Source organism: Echinops telfairi, unplaced genomic scaffold (genome assembly GCF_000313985.2).
Source record: "Echinops telfairi isolate 266 unplaced genomic scaffold, ASM31398v2 ScPeMD7_2573;HRSCAF=3158, whole genome shotgun sequence".
Taxonomy (NCBI): domain Eukaryota; kingdom Metazoa; phylum Chordata; class Mammalia; order Afrosoricida; family Tenrecidae; genus Echinops; species Echinops telfairi.
In genome coordinates, this window is record NW_022106471.1 from 9,799,008 (window position 1) to 9,811,647 (window position 12,640).

Here is a 12,640-nt window from a genome sequence, read left to right on the forward strand (position 1 = left end):
TTTCCTAGTGAACAGTCCAGACTACAAGCAACGGTAAGCCTGAAGAAGAACAAGGAGTGGCTAGCAACGATGAAACATACAAATTTTCTCTAATTAAATGCTTCCTCCCCCACTATCATGATCCCAATTTACCTTACAAATCCGGCTAGACCAGAGGATGTACACTGGTACAGATAAGAACTGGAAACACAGGGAATCCAGGGTGGATGATCCTTTCAGGATCAGTGGTGATACTGGAGGGTAGAGGGAAGGTGGGGTAGAAATTACAAGGATCTACATATAACCTCCTCCCTGGGGGACGGACAACAGAAAAGTGGGTGAAGGGAGACGTCGGGCAGTGTAAGATATGACAAAATAATAATTTATAAATTATCAAGGGTTCATGAGGGAGGGAGGCGGGGAGAGGGGTAAAAAAACGAGGAGCTGATACCAAGGGTTCAAGTAGAAAGCAAATGTTTTGAGAATGATGATGGCAACAAATGTACAAATGTGCTTGACATACAATGGATGGATGTATGGATTGTGATAAGAGTTGTATGAGCCCCCAATAAAATGACTTAAAAAAAAAGAGCAAGGAGAATGAGAAAGATGAATAGAGGGATTCTGAAAGGTTACTCGGGGGGAAAAACCATACTCAAAACCAGCAAGCATCACCCTCATGAAGATCTCACTGAAGATAGGGGTGCTTTAGCAAAGTGTGGCAAAGACACTAGATGGTGCCTAGCATCTAGGGTCTTAAAGGCTAGTCTTCAAACATGCAGACATTTGAGTGAGGTGTCAACCAAGTCTACCCGGAAGACGCACACCAGCCTGTGTGATCCAAGGATTGTAAATAATAAAGTCCAAATCTGAAGGAGGGAATGGTTTCCAAGCTTACACTGTGAACACTCAATTCACAGAAGGCTATGGAGGACAGTGGAAGCCAAAATCCATATGCAGGGTCCACACATGGATTAAGCCTCCAGTGAATCTCCTCTGACCACAGACCAGGGTCGTGAACAACCTTGCTATCATGCAGAGGGCTGTGGTTGTTCTGTTTTTCTGTATTTTGTTTTCTATCTTTTTCTGTAAAAGAAACCCAGAATGGGTGGAGTTATAATCAGTGGCTACATTGATGGTTTCATGGGGGGGGGGGGGGGGGGGGCCCGCTGATGAGTATAATGAGCATAAGAAGTGAATGTCTTAAAATTGATTGTGGAGATGATTGTACAATTCTTATGATCATGATTGAACTATTGGATTGTATGATATGTGAAATATATGCAAATAAAATTATTCCATAAAAATAAGCAGTTAAATAACAGAGTAGACTACAGGGCAGTGGTTCTAAACCTTCCTAATGCCTCGACCCTTTAATCCAGTTCCTCATGTTGTGGTGACCCCCCCCCCAACCATAAGATTATTTTCGTTGCTACTTATAACCGTAATTTTGCTACCGTTATGAATCATCATGTAAATATCTAATATGCAGATATTTACATTTTTCATTGTTACAAATTGAACATAATTAAAGCATAGTGATTAATCAAAAATACAATGTCATTCTATATTTTGAAATATTTCTAATTACAAATGAAATTTTGTCTTGAAGCATGGTGTAGCATGGGTAACAGTCTTAATGTAACAACAGTCAACTGCATTGCTACATTTTGCGACAGTACATGTAAAAAGCCAACATCAGTGCGAAGGTTGAGATAGCTTCTTTCTCACCAGATCAGCACATCTGCATGTGGGCAGACCTGCCTGGAGACGGACAGAGGAGCAGTGTCCCGGTTCCTAAGACCACCAGAAATATGTGTTTTCCATGGTCTTCGGTGACCCCTATGAAACGATCGTTCAAGGGGTGGAGACCCCCAGGTTGAGAACCTCTGCTATAAGGGAATGATGTCTACAATTATTCTTAAAAGTTAAGGACTGAAGTAGAAAGCTAAAATTTTGAAAACTATGATGGCAACAAATGTACAAATGTGCTCAACACAATGGATGGATGTATGGATTGCGATCAGAATTGTACGAACCCCCAATAAAATGATTTTTTTTTAATTAAATAGAAATTAGACCAGCAAAAGGCTAGCACACTAACAGGACACACTACAATTAGCTTAGTTGACAGAGATTTTCAAGCCAGAAAATGACTTTAGATACCAATAAACTATTTCTGAAACTTCTAGGATACAGGGGGCAGCTTAAGCATGAAAAAAGGGGGGAGGGACACAGTATTTGACGGAGCAGGTGGTGAACTTCTAGAGTTAATTCTCCCAGGAAATGAATGACACAAGGTCAACTCTACCCAAAGCATCTCCAGCTAACGCATGCAGGTGATCGATCGGAGGGTGCCAGGGACATCTGGAGGCCAGTTTTAACCGTTTGGTGCTTCCATCAAGGAAAACACCAACCCTCCTTCAGGAGGGAAATGCACTAGACTTGCTGACCGAGACGGCACCTGCAATGACCCCTGCTTCAGACTTTACTTCCTGGGTCACAGCCAAGACCCTGCTGGGCCTCCCTCGGTCAGAGTCCAGCGGTTCTCTAAGGAACTCCACTCTCCCATCCTCACCTGTCTGCTCAAGGGTTCAGTCTGCAAAGCACCTCTCGTTACTCCTCACTACTGCGCCCTAAGGGAACTGAGGGGTGCCAATGGACCGGTCGGAAAAAGAAAGCTCAGAGATTGAAGTGTCCTGGCCGAGAGGAGTCTGAATTTCTGGATGCCACGCCAGGGCTCTTCACACTCGGCCTTTTCCTGCAAGGTTCTCATAACCTGGTGCTGATGAACGGTGACATTTCCTGTGCTGTCTCAAGTCTGGAAGTGTACATACAAGGCATGGGGTCCATGGGCATTTGAGCTGTAGCTGTATTTGCAAAGAGGAAAAAGAAGTGTGCAGACATTCGCATCTTACTTCAGAGCACAGACCAGCCCTTCTTGATAATGAGCCCAAAGTCCAACCGCCCGGTGGTCAGGGATGCGCGCATCATTATTTGCCAAAGGGTATTTCCTTTATACTAGGACAAAGAAACCAAGAAGCCCAAGTCTACATGGCATCAACTTTTCTTTTTTTTTTTTACATCACATCAAATTTAAATGTCACCCTTCTCTTGTGGCTTGGGCTCCGATCCTCGATCCTCGCACAACGACCATGTTTTTCTCGCACGACAACCATGTTTTTGTCAGGCAGTTACAGCAAACCGAGGTTCAAGAAAGGAGAGAAGCGATAACCCCCATAAAAACATCCGTGGGAAAAGGCTCTCGGATTGAGTGACTTTTCCCATTGCTTGTATAAAAGGATTCTGTGTCCTTTTTCTGAGCAGGAAGTGACATTACTTAAAAAGAATTTGAGGAAGAAAAGTTAGTTCAACGCTGGGGAAGATGTTATAAAACGCTCACTGTGAAACAAACGTGCTTCAGAGTGAGCAGCAAAAGTAAGGGGAAATCTCACGTGCCAACAGAAAATGATGACCTTAGCTTTTCTACCTTGTGCTCAGGAACACGACAGCTGTGAAATCTCTAAAAACACTCCAGTTAATTCTGTTTAAAGAAAACAACTTCTTTCTTTACTTTGCAATGATGTTCTTCAGAAAGACAATGTAGAAACCCAAAAATATATAGTTGGGTATTGGGTGAAAATGGACTACAGAAATAGAATAAATGCTATGTCTTTAAGCCATGTGAAAAGCTAGGTAAGATACCACACAAAACCAAACTGCTTCCATCAAGGTGGCTGCTTTTTTAACATTAAGGAGCCCTAGTGGTTAGGCATTGGGCTAACTGCAAGGTCAACGGTTTGAAACCAGCTGCTTTCTACTTCTATAATGAGTTACAGTGTCGGGAACCCACAGAAGCAGTTCTACCCTGTATCAGGTCACTAATAGTCCAAATCAACTGGATGAGGGGGGTGGGAGGGTGAGTTTTGATTTTGAACAGCACAATGGTTTAACTCCCAACAATTAAAACCACTCCAGGGCTGCCATTCCATCTTTCATTTGGAGTAGGCTCTACCTACACTGCCAGGGGTGACACACACACACACACACACACACACACAGTTGTGTTCAACCCCTGCAGTGGTAAAGCAGAAGGTGATAGTTAGGTTACCTGTGGGCCAAGCCAACCCGAGGATGGGTGTGTTGCTAGGGCCTCTGCTACACCCCACCTGGTGTCTGCTGTCTGTGGGCAGACTCTGCTTGTCTTGCCTGAGGGCAAATTCCCCTATAGGCTTCCCTGGCCTTGGACCAACAGCCAGAGCTGAGTTGAAGGACCTTCAGTATATTAACTGTTCCACCAAAGTGAGTTGAACTGAGCCCTCTGTACTGCTGTGTGGGCTAATTAACTGTTGTCTTCCTTCTCTCTATATAAACGCACTGTGGTCCAATTACCAGGAAGAAAGTGAAAGGAAGGCTGGCCTCAGAAAGCCATTTATCTTGGTGGCCCTCCAATCAAGATGCAACCTGACTGACAGTCTAAGCTCCACCCACATGTTCCTATAGGAACCATGTTGGTGCAGAAAGCCTAACCATCACACAGAAGCTGTTACAAGAGCCATGCCTAGACCATTCCTACAACCTCCTCAAGTCCCTGTCCCCATCATCAGAAAGCCCACTGTGCCAACTCACAGCAAACCTCCCTGATGCCGCAACCTTTCATACAGTTCCTCATGTTGTGGTGACCCTCCCCCCCAACCATAAAAACTATTTCCGTTGCTACTTCATAACTGTCATTTTGCTATTGTTATGAATTGGGCGACCTTTGTGAAAGGGTCGTTCGACCTCCTCTCTCCCCCCAAAGGGTCGCGACCCACAGGTTGAGAACTGTTGCCTTGCGGGTGTCTGAAACTGTGAATCTTTCTTCCTTGGAGTGGTTATGAACTGCTGACCTGATAGTGTGTAACTTGGAACCTACGATGCCACCACGGATCCTCCCGGTGCTCCTACAGATTCCTAAAATAGTAAAATATGAGAGGGCAACACACTCGTGGGGAAATCCTATTAATTCCATATTTCCCTGAGCTTGAAGCAAATACACATGCTTTGTTTTAATAAGCACGTAGGTATTGCTTATTTATGTTCTGGCAGCCGACCCACCAGAGACTCTAACCACCGCTCCCACTCCCTCTCCCTTTCCACAGATGGGTGACCTCGAGACATAGAGCTCGTGAGTGTGGCCAGCACCCCACACTGGAAACCCTCCTCTTTCCCCCATCTGTACCCACGGCACCCCAGGTCAACAGCAGAGGGAGGGTCTGGACACAAACACAGGGCTCGGACAAAAGGAATGGAGCAGGGGCTAGTCTTGGTTAATCTTTTAAAACCCATCATCTTACAAAGCTTCATATTTCTACATTGTAACCCACAAAAAAGTTAATCTTTTAAAACCCATCATCTTACAACGCTTCATATTTCTACATTGTAACCCACAAAAAAGTTTCCATGTGATGTAGGAGAGGCAGGGCGTTATCTTAAGTACCACAAACACTGAACAACTGCTCTATAGAGCAAGCAAGCTCTGGGCAAAATACCCGCACGTACCTTATAGGCTCTTTCTTTCTCAATATGTGATCCGCGCGACGGTTTCTTACGATGAAGAGAGGGAGGCTTCAGGAGGGCAGGCATAACCGGCTCAATCTCCTTGGGGTGGAACCAGGATTTGGACCCAGGCAGCCTGGTTCCATACACTCCAGCGTCCTCCACCGGGACCCAAAGACCACCAAGCGGTGAAGCCAGATGATGACACTCACAGACACGCTCTAGGACCGTGAAGAAGTCGATTTCTTAAGACTTTAATTTGTGGACTAACAGGCTGAGCTTTTTGTTTGGTGAAAATCTCACTTTGAGCGTTATTATTACTTTTTCAATTACACCCCCCACTTTTCTATTAAGCAAAACCTACAACCCCTACAGAGCCCATCCCACCCCTTGATCATTCCGTTGGCTTAACTCCAACCCAAAGCAAAGGCTTCAAATATCTACTGGGCCCACACAGGCCACCTTTTCACCGTCTTCGTGGTTTGTGGTGACCCAGCTGGCCCTTGACTCGTGACAGCCCACCACCTGGGGACGCCACGCTGCCCGGCCCAGCAAGCCATCCCATGCTCAGTTGTGAGCTCGCTGGCTGATTTGGGGAATTCGCTCTCCAGGCCTTTCTTCCGAGCCTACCTTGCTCTGGAAGCTCCACGGAAACCTGTCTAGCACCCAACAGCACACAAGCCTCCACTGACTGACAGGCAGTCGCTGCACAGGCGGTAAACTAGCTGGGAACCGAGCCTGCTCTCCATGAAAAATGAGAATTCTACCGCCGAACCAGCACCCAGGGACCCTCCAATTTCCTTCGGGATTATGAAACAATGAAAATATCAAACAAGCCTAGGAAGGGTAACATGAACGAATCGGGAGTCTAATTCCTTGATGTTGGCTGGTAGCGGCTTCACGACTTAAGGCAGTAGTGACTGACTAGGAGCTGGATGACCCTCAAAGTGCCCCCTAACCCTCCAGTTCTCAGAGAGACCTACTGCTATGACCAGACAGCCAAACAACGGCTCTCGCTCTTGCAAAATGGACAGGGACTAGCAACGTGCCACCCCAAGGGGATCCGGCAAGCAGACGCCAGTCAATGGGTGGAGAGGCAGAGCACTAAACACCCCCAGTTTCAGCCCCCAAATCTGTGCCTGGGACTGCCCTGAGCTCTCCCCACCAAGAGCCAAGGTCAAAACTAAATGGGACCAGGACCTTCATGCATATCATGAGCTAAAAAGGACCACCCATCACCCATGCTGGCAGGGGCACGGAGGGCTGGACATGCAGGCTCCTGGACTTGGCCGAAGAAGCCAGGAGTCTCTCAGTCTGGGGTGGGAGGGGTGGCCCTGCATCCTGCTCCAATGCCTTGTGCCATCAGGGCACCCACACCCTTGGAGCTGGAGCCACATCCACTGCCATACAATGGAGGCAGGGGCATCCTCTGGTGAGCCAGGCCACGACTCTGCCTGGCCCTGCTGCTCTCCGCCCCCACCCCCGGCCCCCCCAGGAGCCCGGTGAGAGAAGCTTGCCGAAATCCTTTCCCCCAGTGCAGCTCCCATCTGCTGCCTGGTGCCTGCCAGCCCTTTTCAGGGTTCGGCTCAAATCAACCCAGACAGGGACAGTTTGCAGCTAAGTGGTTCTGGGGGCATGAATAGCTCCGAGCTCTCGGGGCAGATGGAAGGGTAATGGGAGTGCAGGCTGCAGCTCAGTGGGGCCCTAAGCTGGGTCCTTAATCAGAGCAAGAAGCCTGGCTGGATTCTTGCCAGGACCGTGCCAGAGGCACTTGGACTCCACCAACCTCTCACCTCGAGGCTAGCACTTAGCTGAGCAACACGTCTGTAAGTCACGAAACAGCTCCCTGCTAAATGCAAGGATCGTGGCTCCTAGTTTATTCGTATGGCCCTTCGTGTTCCAAATTAAAGGGCTGAGGAGCACACAGAATGGGTCTCTTCGCCTCCACATCCCCACGGGCAATGGGGGGTCCGATGCTGCGGTCCCCTTGATTACGTTTCCTCCAAGACCCAGGGAGGCTGATTTTCTCACGAGATTTATAATTAAAAATTTAAAAATCACTGAACGTTTCCAAATAAACACATATCGAATTCTAAGAAAAGGGGAGTCGGGGGACGGGGGAGGGATGATTGACAATGTAAACAAATGCTGACAAGGAATGAAAACTTTCCAAGTCATGCTGTCCCTGTGTTTACTGTTATGCTGTTAGGTGTTGTCAAGTAAGTTCCATTCAGAGCGACCGCAGGAGGTGACAAATCCTGGGTCTGTCGCAGCCATTCTGCCTCAATGCGAGGGTCACCTTCTTTTTCATGGACCCCCTTCCTTCACCATGACCCCCTTCTCCAAGCACCGGTCTCTCCAGATAATGTGTCCAAAGTACATGAGACGAATCTCACCATCGTGACGTCCCCTGCCTTCAGTGACACTACAAAGAGTTTTACAGCCTCACAATTAATGATTATTCGCCTACATGCGAAACATGGCGTGCTGATCAACCCCAACTGGCAGGCGATTGAAAACAGAGCTGTCCCATACCCACGTCTGGAAAATCAGACAGACCAAAGGCAAGTTCCAGTTATGCTGTGTGAACTTAGGCAAATTACTAAACCTGAGTCTGTTTGCTTATTTGAGAAGTGGGGTCCTACAATCTGCCACACCCGCTGGGCTTGAGAATCAAATATTCTTAAAGTCAACCCGCTAACTCCAGCTATGACCGCACTGAAATGCCTTGTGCAGACGTCTCTCTTCCTTGGGTCACTCGTGGGCCGTCGACATTCACTTCCCAGACCCCATGCACAACAGGCCCTGCCCTGTACATCCAGCTAAGGGCCGAGCTTCCTCACTCCTCCTCCTCACCCTCCTCCATTGGATCTGGACTCGGCCACAGACTACTGCAGTCGCCCATCACCCCGTTTCCCACAATTCTCCCCAACTGACTCTGCTCCCCAAGACAATCGGTGCTGCCACTTTTCCTGTAAGGACAGGCCACCAACCTGCTCCCTTCTGCAGGCCGATCCGTCACCACCCTTCCCTCCTCCACCAACTCAGAGCAGCGCCCGGCCTGGCTTCCTTCCCCAGTCCTCCCATTGTCTCGCTCACCAGCTCACAGTCCCTCCTGTGCCCTTCCTGGCCTAGCCAGGGCCCTTTATGGTCTGTGCTGCCTTTCACCACCCCCTGCCAGCCTTCCTCCATTGCCACACTCCACACACGTCAGCTGCCAACACAACAAATATGCTTCTCTTCCCGAACATCCCAGCCTCTCTCTGCTCTGCCCTCCTGGGGAACTTGTAGTCCTGGCAAATTAGCTCCAGGGTCACTCCACAGTGGCAAGGGCCTGTTGAACCACACCTAGGCGTGTGCCCCAAACACCCTGTGCCAGCTACCCCAGCGCCTGGCATCAGAGCTGCTCGGTGTTCCCTCTCAGCGTTTATATTTTGGTCGCCTGGTTGGGTTCATTGATCACAATGTGATGTTCAGCAGACACCCCTTTTTCTCCAAAGAGGTGACACGTGGGAAAGGTCACGTCTTATTGGTAAAGTACACATCTCACTGCCACGGAGTCGGCGAGACCCTACAGGACAGGGTAGAACTGCCTCGATGAGGTTCTGAGACTGTGACCTTTCGTCTTACCTAGAACTTAAGGGTTCTCAACCTGTGGGTCACAACCCCTTTGGGGATTGAACGAACCTTTCACAGGGGTCACCCGATTCCTAACAGTAACAAAAGGACAGTGATGAAGTAGCAACGAAAATCAATTTCTGGTTGGGGGGTCACCACCACATGAGGACCTGTATGGACGGCACGGCATCAGGACGGTGGAGAACCACGGCTGTCGCTCTTTCAGGAGTAGAAAGTCCCGTCTTTCTCCCGAGGAGCCACTGGTGGCTTCCAACGGAGATCTTGTGGTGCGATCAGCCCACCACGTAACCACTATGCCACCAGGGCTCCTGATATGGACACATACTTACATAAATCTGCCTCATGTTAGTCAGTCTCCTATTGCAGCACAAATGCACAAAAGACAGACCTTTAAAGTTTTCCAGACTTGGGGAGGTGAGCATCTCTGAGGGAATGGGACTCAGGCTGAGGAGGAAGGAGGTGAGCTCTGGTGGATGGACAGTCCAGGCTCATCTCCTGTCAGCCCTAGGCTCATCCAGGACTCTTGCCACCTGAAGGTGCTTCCCAGAACATTGTGCCAGGTGGGAAGCAGGGGTCCAGCTGCGTGGGCTTCAGCAGTGCTTCCAGATGAGTGCTCCATCCTACCTCCTGTGGCGGCCCTGACACACCCTACCTCCCACCTCTCCCAGGCGCTGCCCAGGTATGGGCCGATGTGCCCCCAAGCGGATGGCCTAACTTCTGGGAGGCAGGGACTTTAGGGAATGGTAGGTAGGAACAAGTGTTATCCTAAAAAACAAACAAAGGAAATAAGGTCACTGCCATCAAGTTGATATCAATTCAAAGTGATCCGATAAGACAGGGTAGAACTGCCCTGTGAGTTTCCAAGACGGTAACTCTTTATGGGAGTAGAACCTCCCATTTTTATTCTGTGGAGTGGCTAGTGGTTTTGAACTTCCGACCCTGTGGTTAGCAGCCCAGTGTGTAACCACACAATCACCAGGGAGGGATGCTAGTTGTTATCACACCAAGGTCAAACAGCGGAAGGACAGGGAGCAGCAACTGAAAGGAAGGACTGTCCCTGGGGCAGATATGTGGCCCGGAGCCATCTGCTCACCGCAAGAGAAACAGCGCTGGCGTGCAGGCAGGACTCCTGCCAGGGAGCTTCATGTGTGATGTCTACATTTTTAGGAGCCTTTACACGGCTTAGTCAATCTTTCCTTTTCATCTGCAGGAACTATATGTGAACAAGCACAGTCCGGCAGGCTCACCCGAGGCCCTCAGAGAAATGCCTATAACAAGGTAGAAAACTACGCCGTAACTTAAAACAGAAGGAGTATGTCTGAAACAGGAGTCTGTCTGTAGAACTTTCTATATAATTTAATTGCGCAGGTGTGTAGATATGTAGTTAAGTAGCAAACATCAATGCATTACCTGTCACTGCACCAACATAGACTCACTGTGACTCCGTGGGTCCGTACAGCTGTGCTCCAATGGGCTTTCAGCAGCTGTGTGTGCAGGTGTTTGTCTCCCCCCATGCTGAAGTAGTATGGCAGTCACACAACCTGGTGTCAACTTGAGACTATTAAGAGCGAAGGCATGCAGGCTAGCCTGACAATCAAGTCGCACCCTGATGACCTCATTTGGAGGCATGACATAGATAAGAGAGAAAGAGTTGATGGAGCCAGGGTCCTGGAGCTGAAGGAGCTACATGGAAACCTACACCAGTGCTGAGATGAGATGCTTCCACCACCACTGGAACCACAAGACTTTCCACCCACTGGCCTGTGATGCTTTCTGCGTCATTGCATGTGTTGTTTGAATCTGAAGAGGAATTTACATACTGGTATCAGACATATGGGCTAATATCGGACTTATGGACTTGACCTGCACTGGGCTGGGATGTTTTCTTAATATACAATTACTCTTCCTATAAAGTCTTTCTAATACACACGGATGTCTCTGGATTTGTTTCTCTAGTCAACCCAGGCTAACACAAGTAGAGTGCCAGGCCTTACTTCCTCGGTGCCTCTGAGATGAACCTTTAACCGTCTGGTAAGCAGGCAAGCACATGAACTGTTTGTCCCACACCCTGGGCCTCCGAGCAGCTTTAATAAAGGAGTAATTAATAAAATGGACAAGACTTCTAAATGGCGCCCTAGGTCTGATGAAAACCCCCAAGAAACACAAAGATGGAAGAGGAGTTCAGAACTTGTAGAAGAAGCCCTGGGTGGCAGGGAAGTCCCTGGTGCCCAGGCCGTGCAAAGTCCACAGTTGTCCCAGAAGCAGAACCATGTGACCGCCCCAGTGGGAGTCTGGCAGAAGGCCCGACGCACACATGGCTGGGCCGAGGGAAACCGAGCCGAGGCTGGCGGGTGGGCACAGACACTCAGGTGGCAGTATTCTCATCAAGAGGGTCGCAGGAAAACAAACCTGCAGGACACAGGCAAGCCAAGGCTGGCCCATGGACCTGCACGGATTTGGGTGCAGAGGACGTAAAATGCACACAGGGTTTGGGGATGCTGCTGGGACCAGGGACTGGAGGGGCCTCCCCCTGTAGCAGCTGAGCTTGCCTGTGTGTGCTTACGGCTGGCTCCAGGGTGCCACACTGGACGGCGATTGAGTGCCCGACGCATGGGCTAACCAGTGCCCAGTGGGTGCCCTCTGACTGCACATGAGGAGGCCCAAAGAGCGCCGTGGCCCAGGCTGGGCACAGACCTGCACAGTCTCAGCTCCTGGCTCCATCGCTGCTGTCGTCGCTGGAGAGACACCCGACACCAGCCCGGACACCAGACCAGGGAAGAAAGACCCTTCCTCGCCAGGTCTGAGCATCTTCAACGGCCTGCTGGCAGGGGAAAGCGACACAAGGCCCCCATATCCACTTCCCCTGCTGAGGCGGAGAAGGGCCACTGGAGGTGAGAGGCCACGGTCAACACCAGGCACACGGCACGGTGGCGGCAGAGCTGTCTGGATGCCATTCTTCATAAGTCGTCTCCAGCCACGGACATTTGTTGGTTTCATCCTGCGCTACAGTGGAAAAGGGTTTCCACATGGTCCCTTGTCCCTCACACTGGTAGTCAGGCAATACATATCGGGGATTCCCTTCAGCTGAGAGCAGGCTTGAAACAGGTAGCTTTTGCAAACGTGGGGAGAAGCCTGGGGTGGGTCTGGGCAGAGCAGGTCGAGCAGGAAGAGGTCAATGCCTCTTTTGAAAAAGCAAACAAACAAAAACAGAAAACCAACCACCAATCACCCCACTGCTGTAGAAAGTGCTGACAAATATCGCCACCGGGCATTTTCAGAGTCGTCCTCCAGGCACCAACAGTTTAGTGTTCAACCCCTCCCTCGCTCTAAGTGTGGGAAACAGATTTATCCCAAGGTGTCTCCCCAGATATATGCCAAACTGGGCTGCTTACTACCTGAGTTAGTTAATTGTGCCAGCCTGGCCGATAATCACATGTGGGGCTGGTTGAAAGGCGGAGGGATAAATGGGTGGTGAAGCCTCGCC

The 12,640-nt window shown here is 49.5% G+C and overlaps 1 protein-coding gene across 4 annotated transcripts in view; it reads right to left on the reverse strand.

Moving 5' to 3' along the window:
• The window catches only part of B3GNT2 (UDP-GlcNAc:betaGal beta-1,3-N-acetylglucosaminyltransferase 2), a 37,147-nt gene that overhangs the window by 5,417 nt on the left and 19,090 nt on the right, over window positions 1-12,640 (reverse strand). Inside the window, exon 1 of one of the 4 annotated variants that reach the window (XM_004710196.2) lies at window positions 5,521-5,741. The exons of the other annotated variants lie outside the window; for them this stretch is intronic. The gene's annotated coding sequence lies outside the window, so the exon portion shown is untranslated. Of the gene's footprint in view, window positions 1-5,520; window positions 5,742-12,640 lie in introns of those variants that run through there. 4 annotated transcript variants of the gene reach the window in all.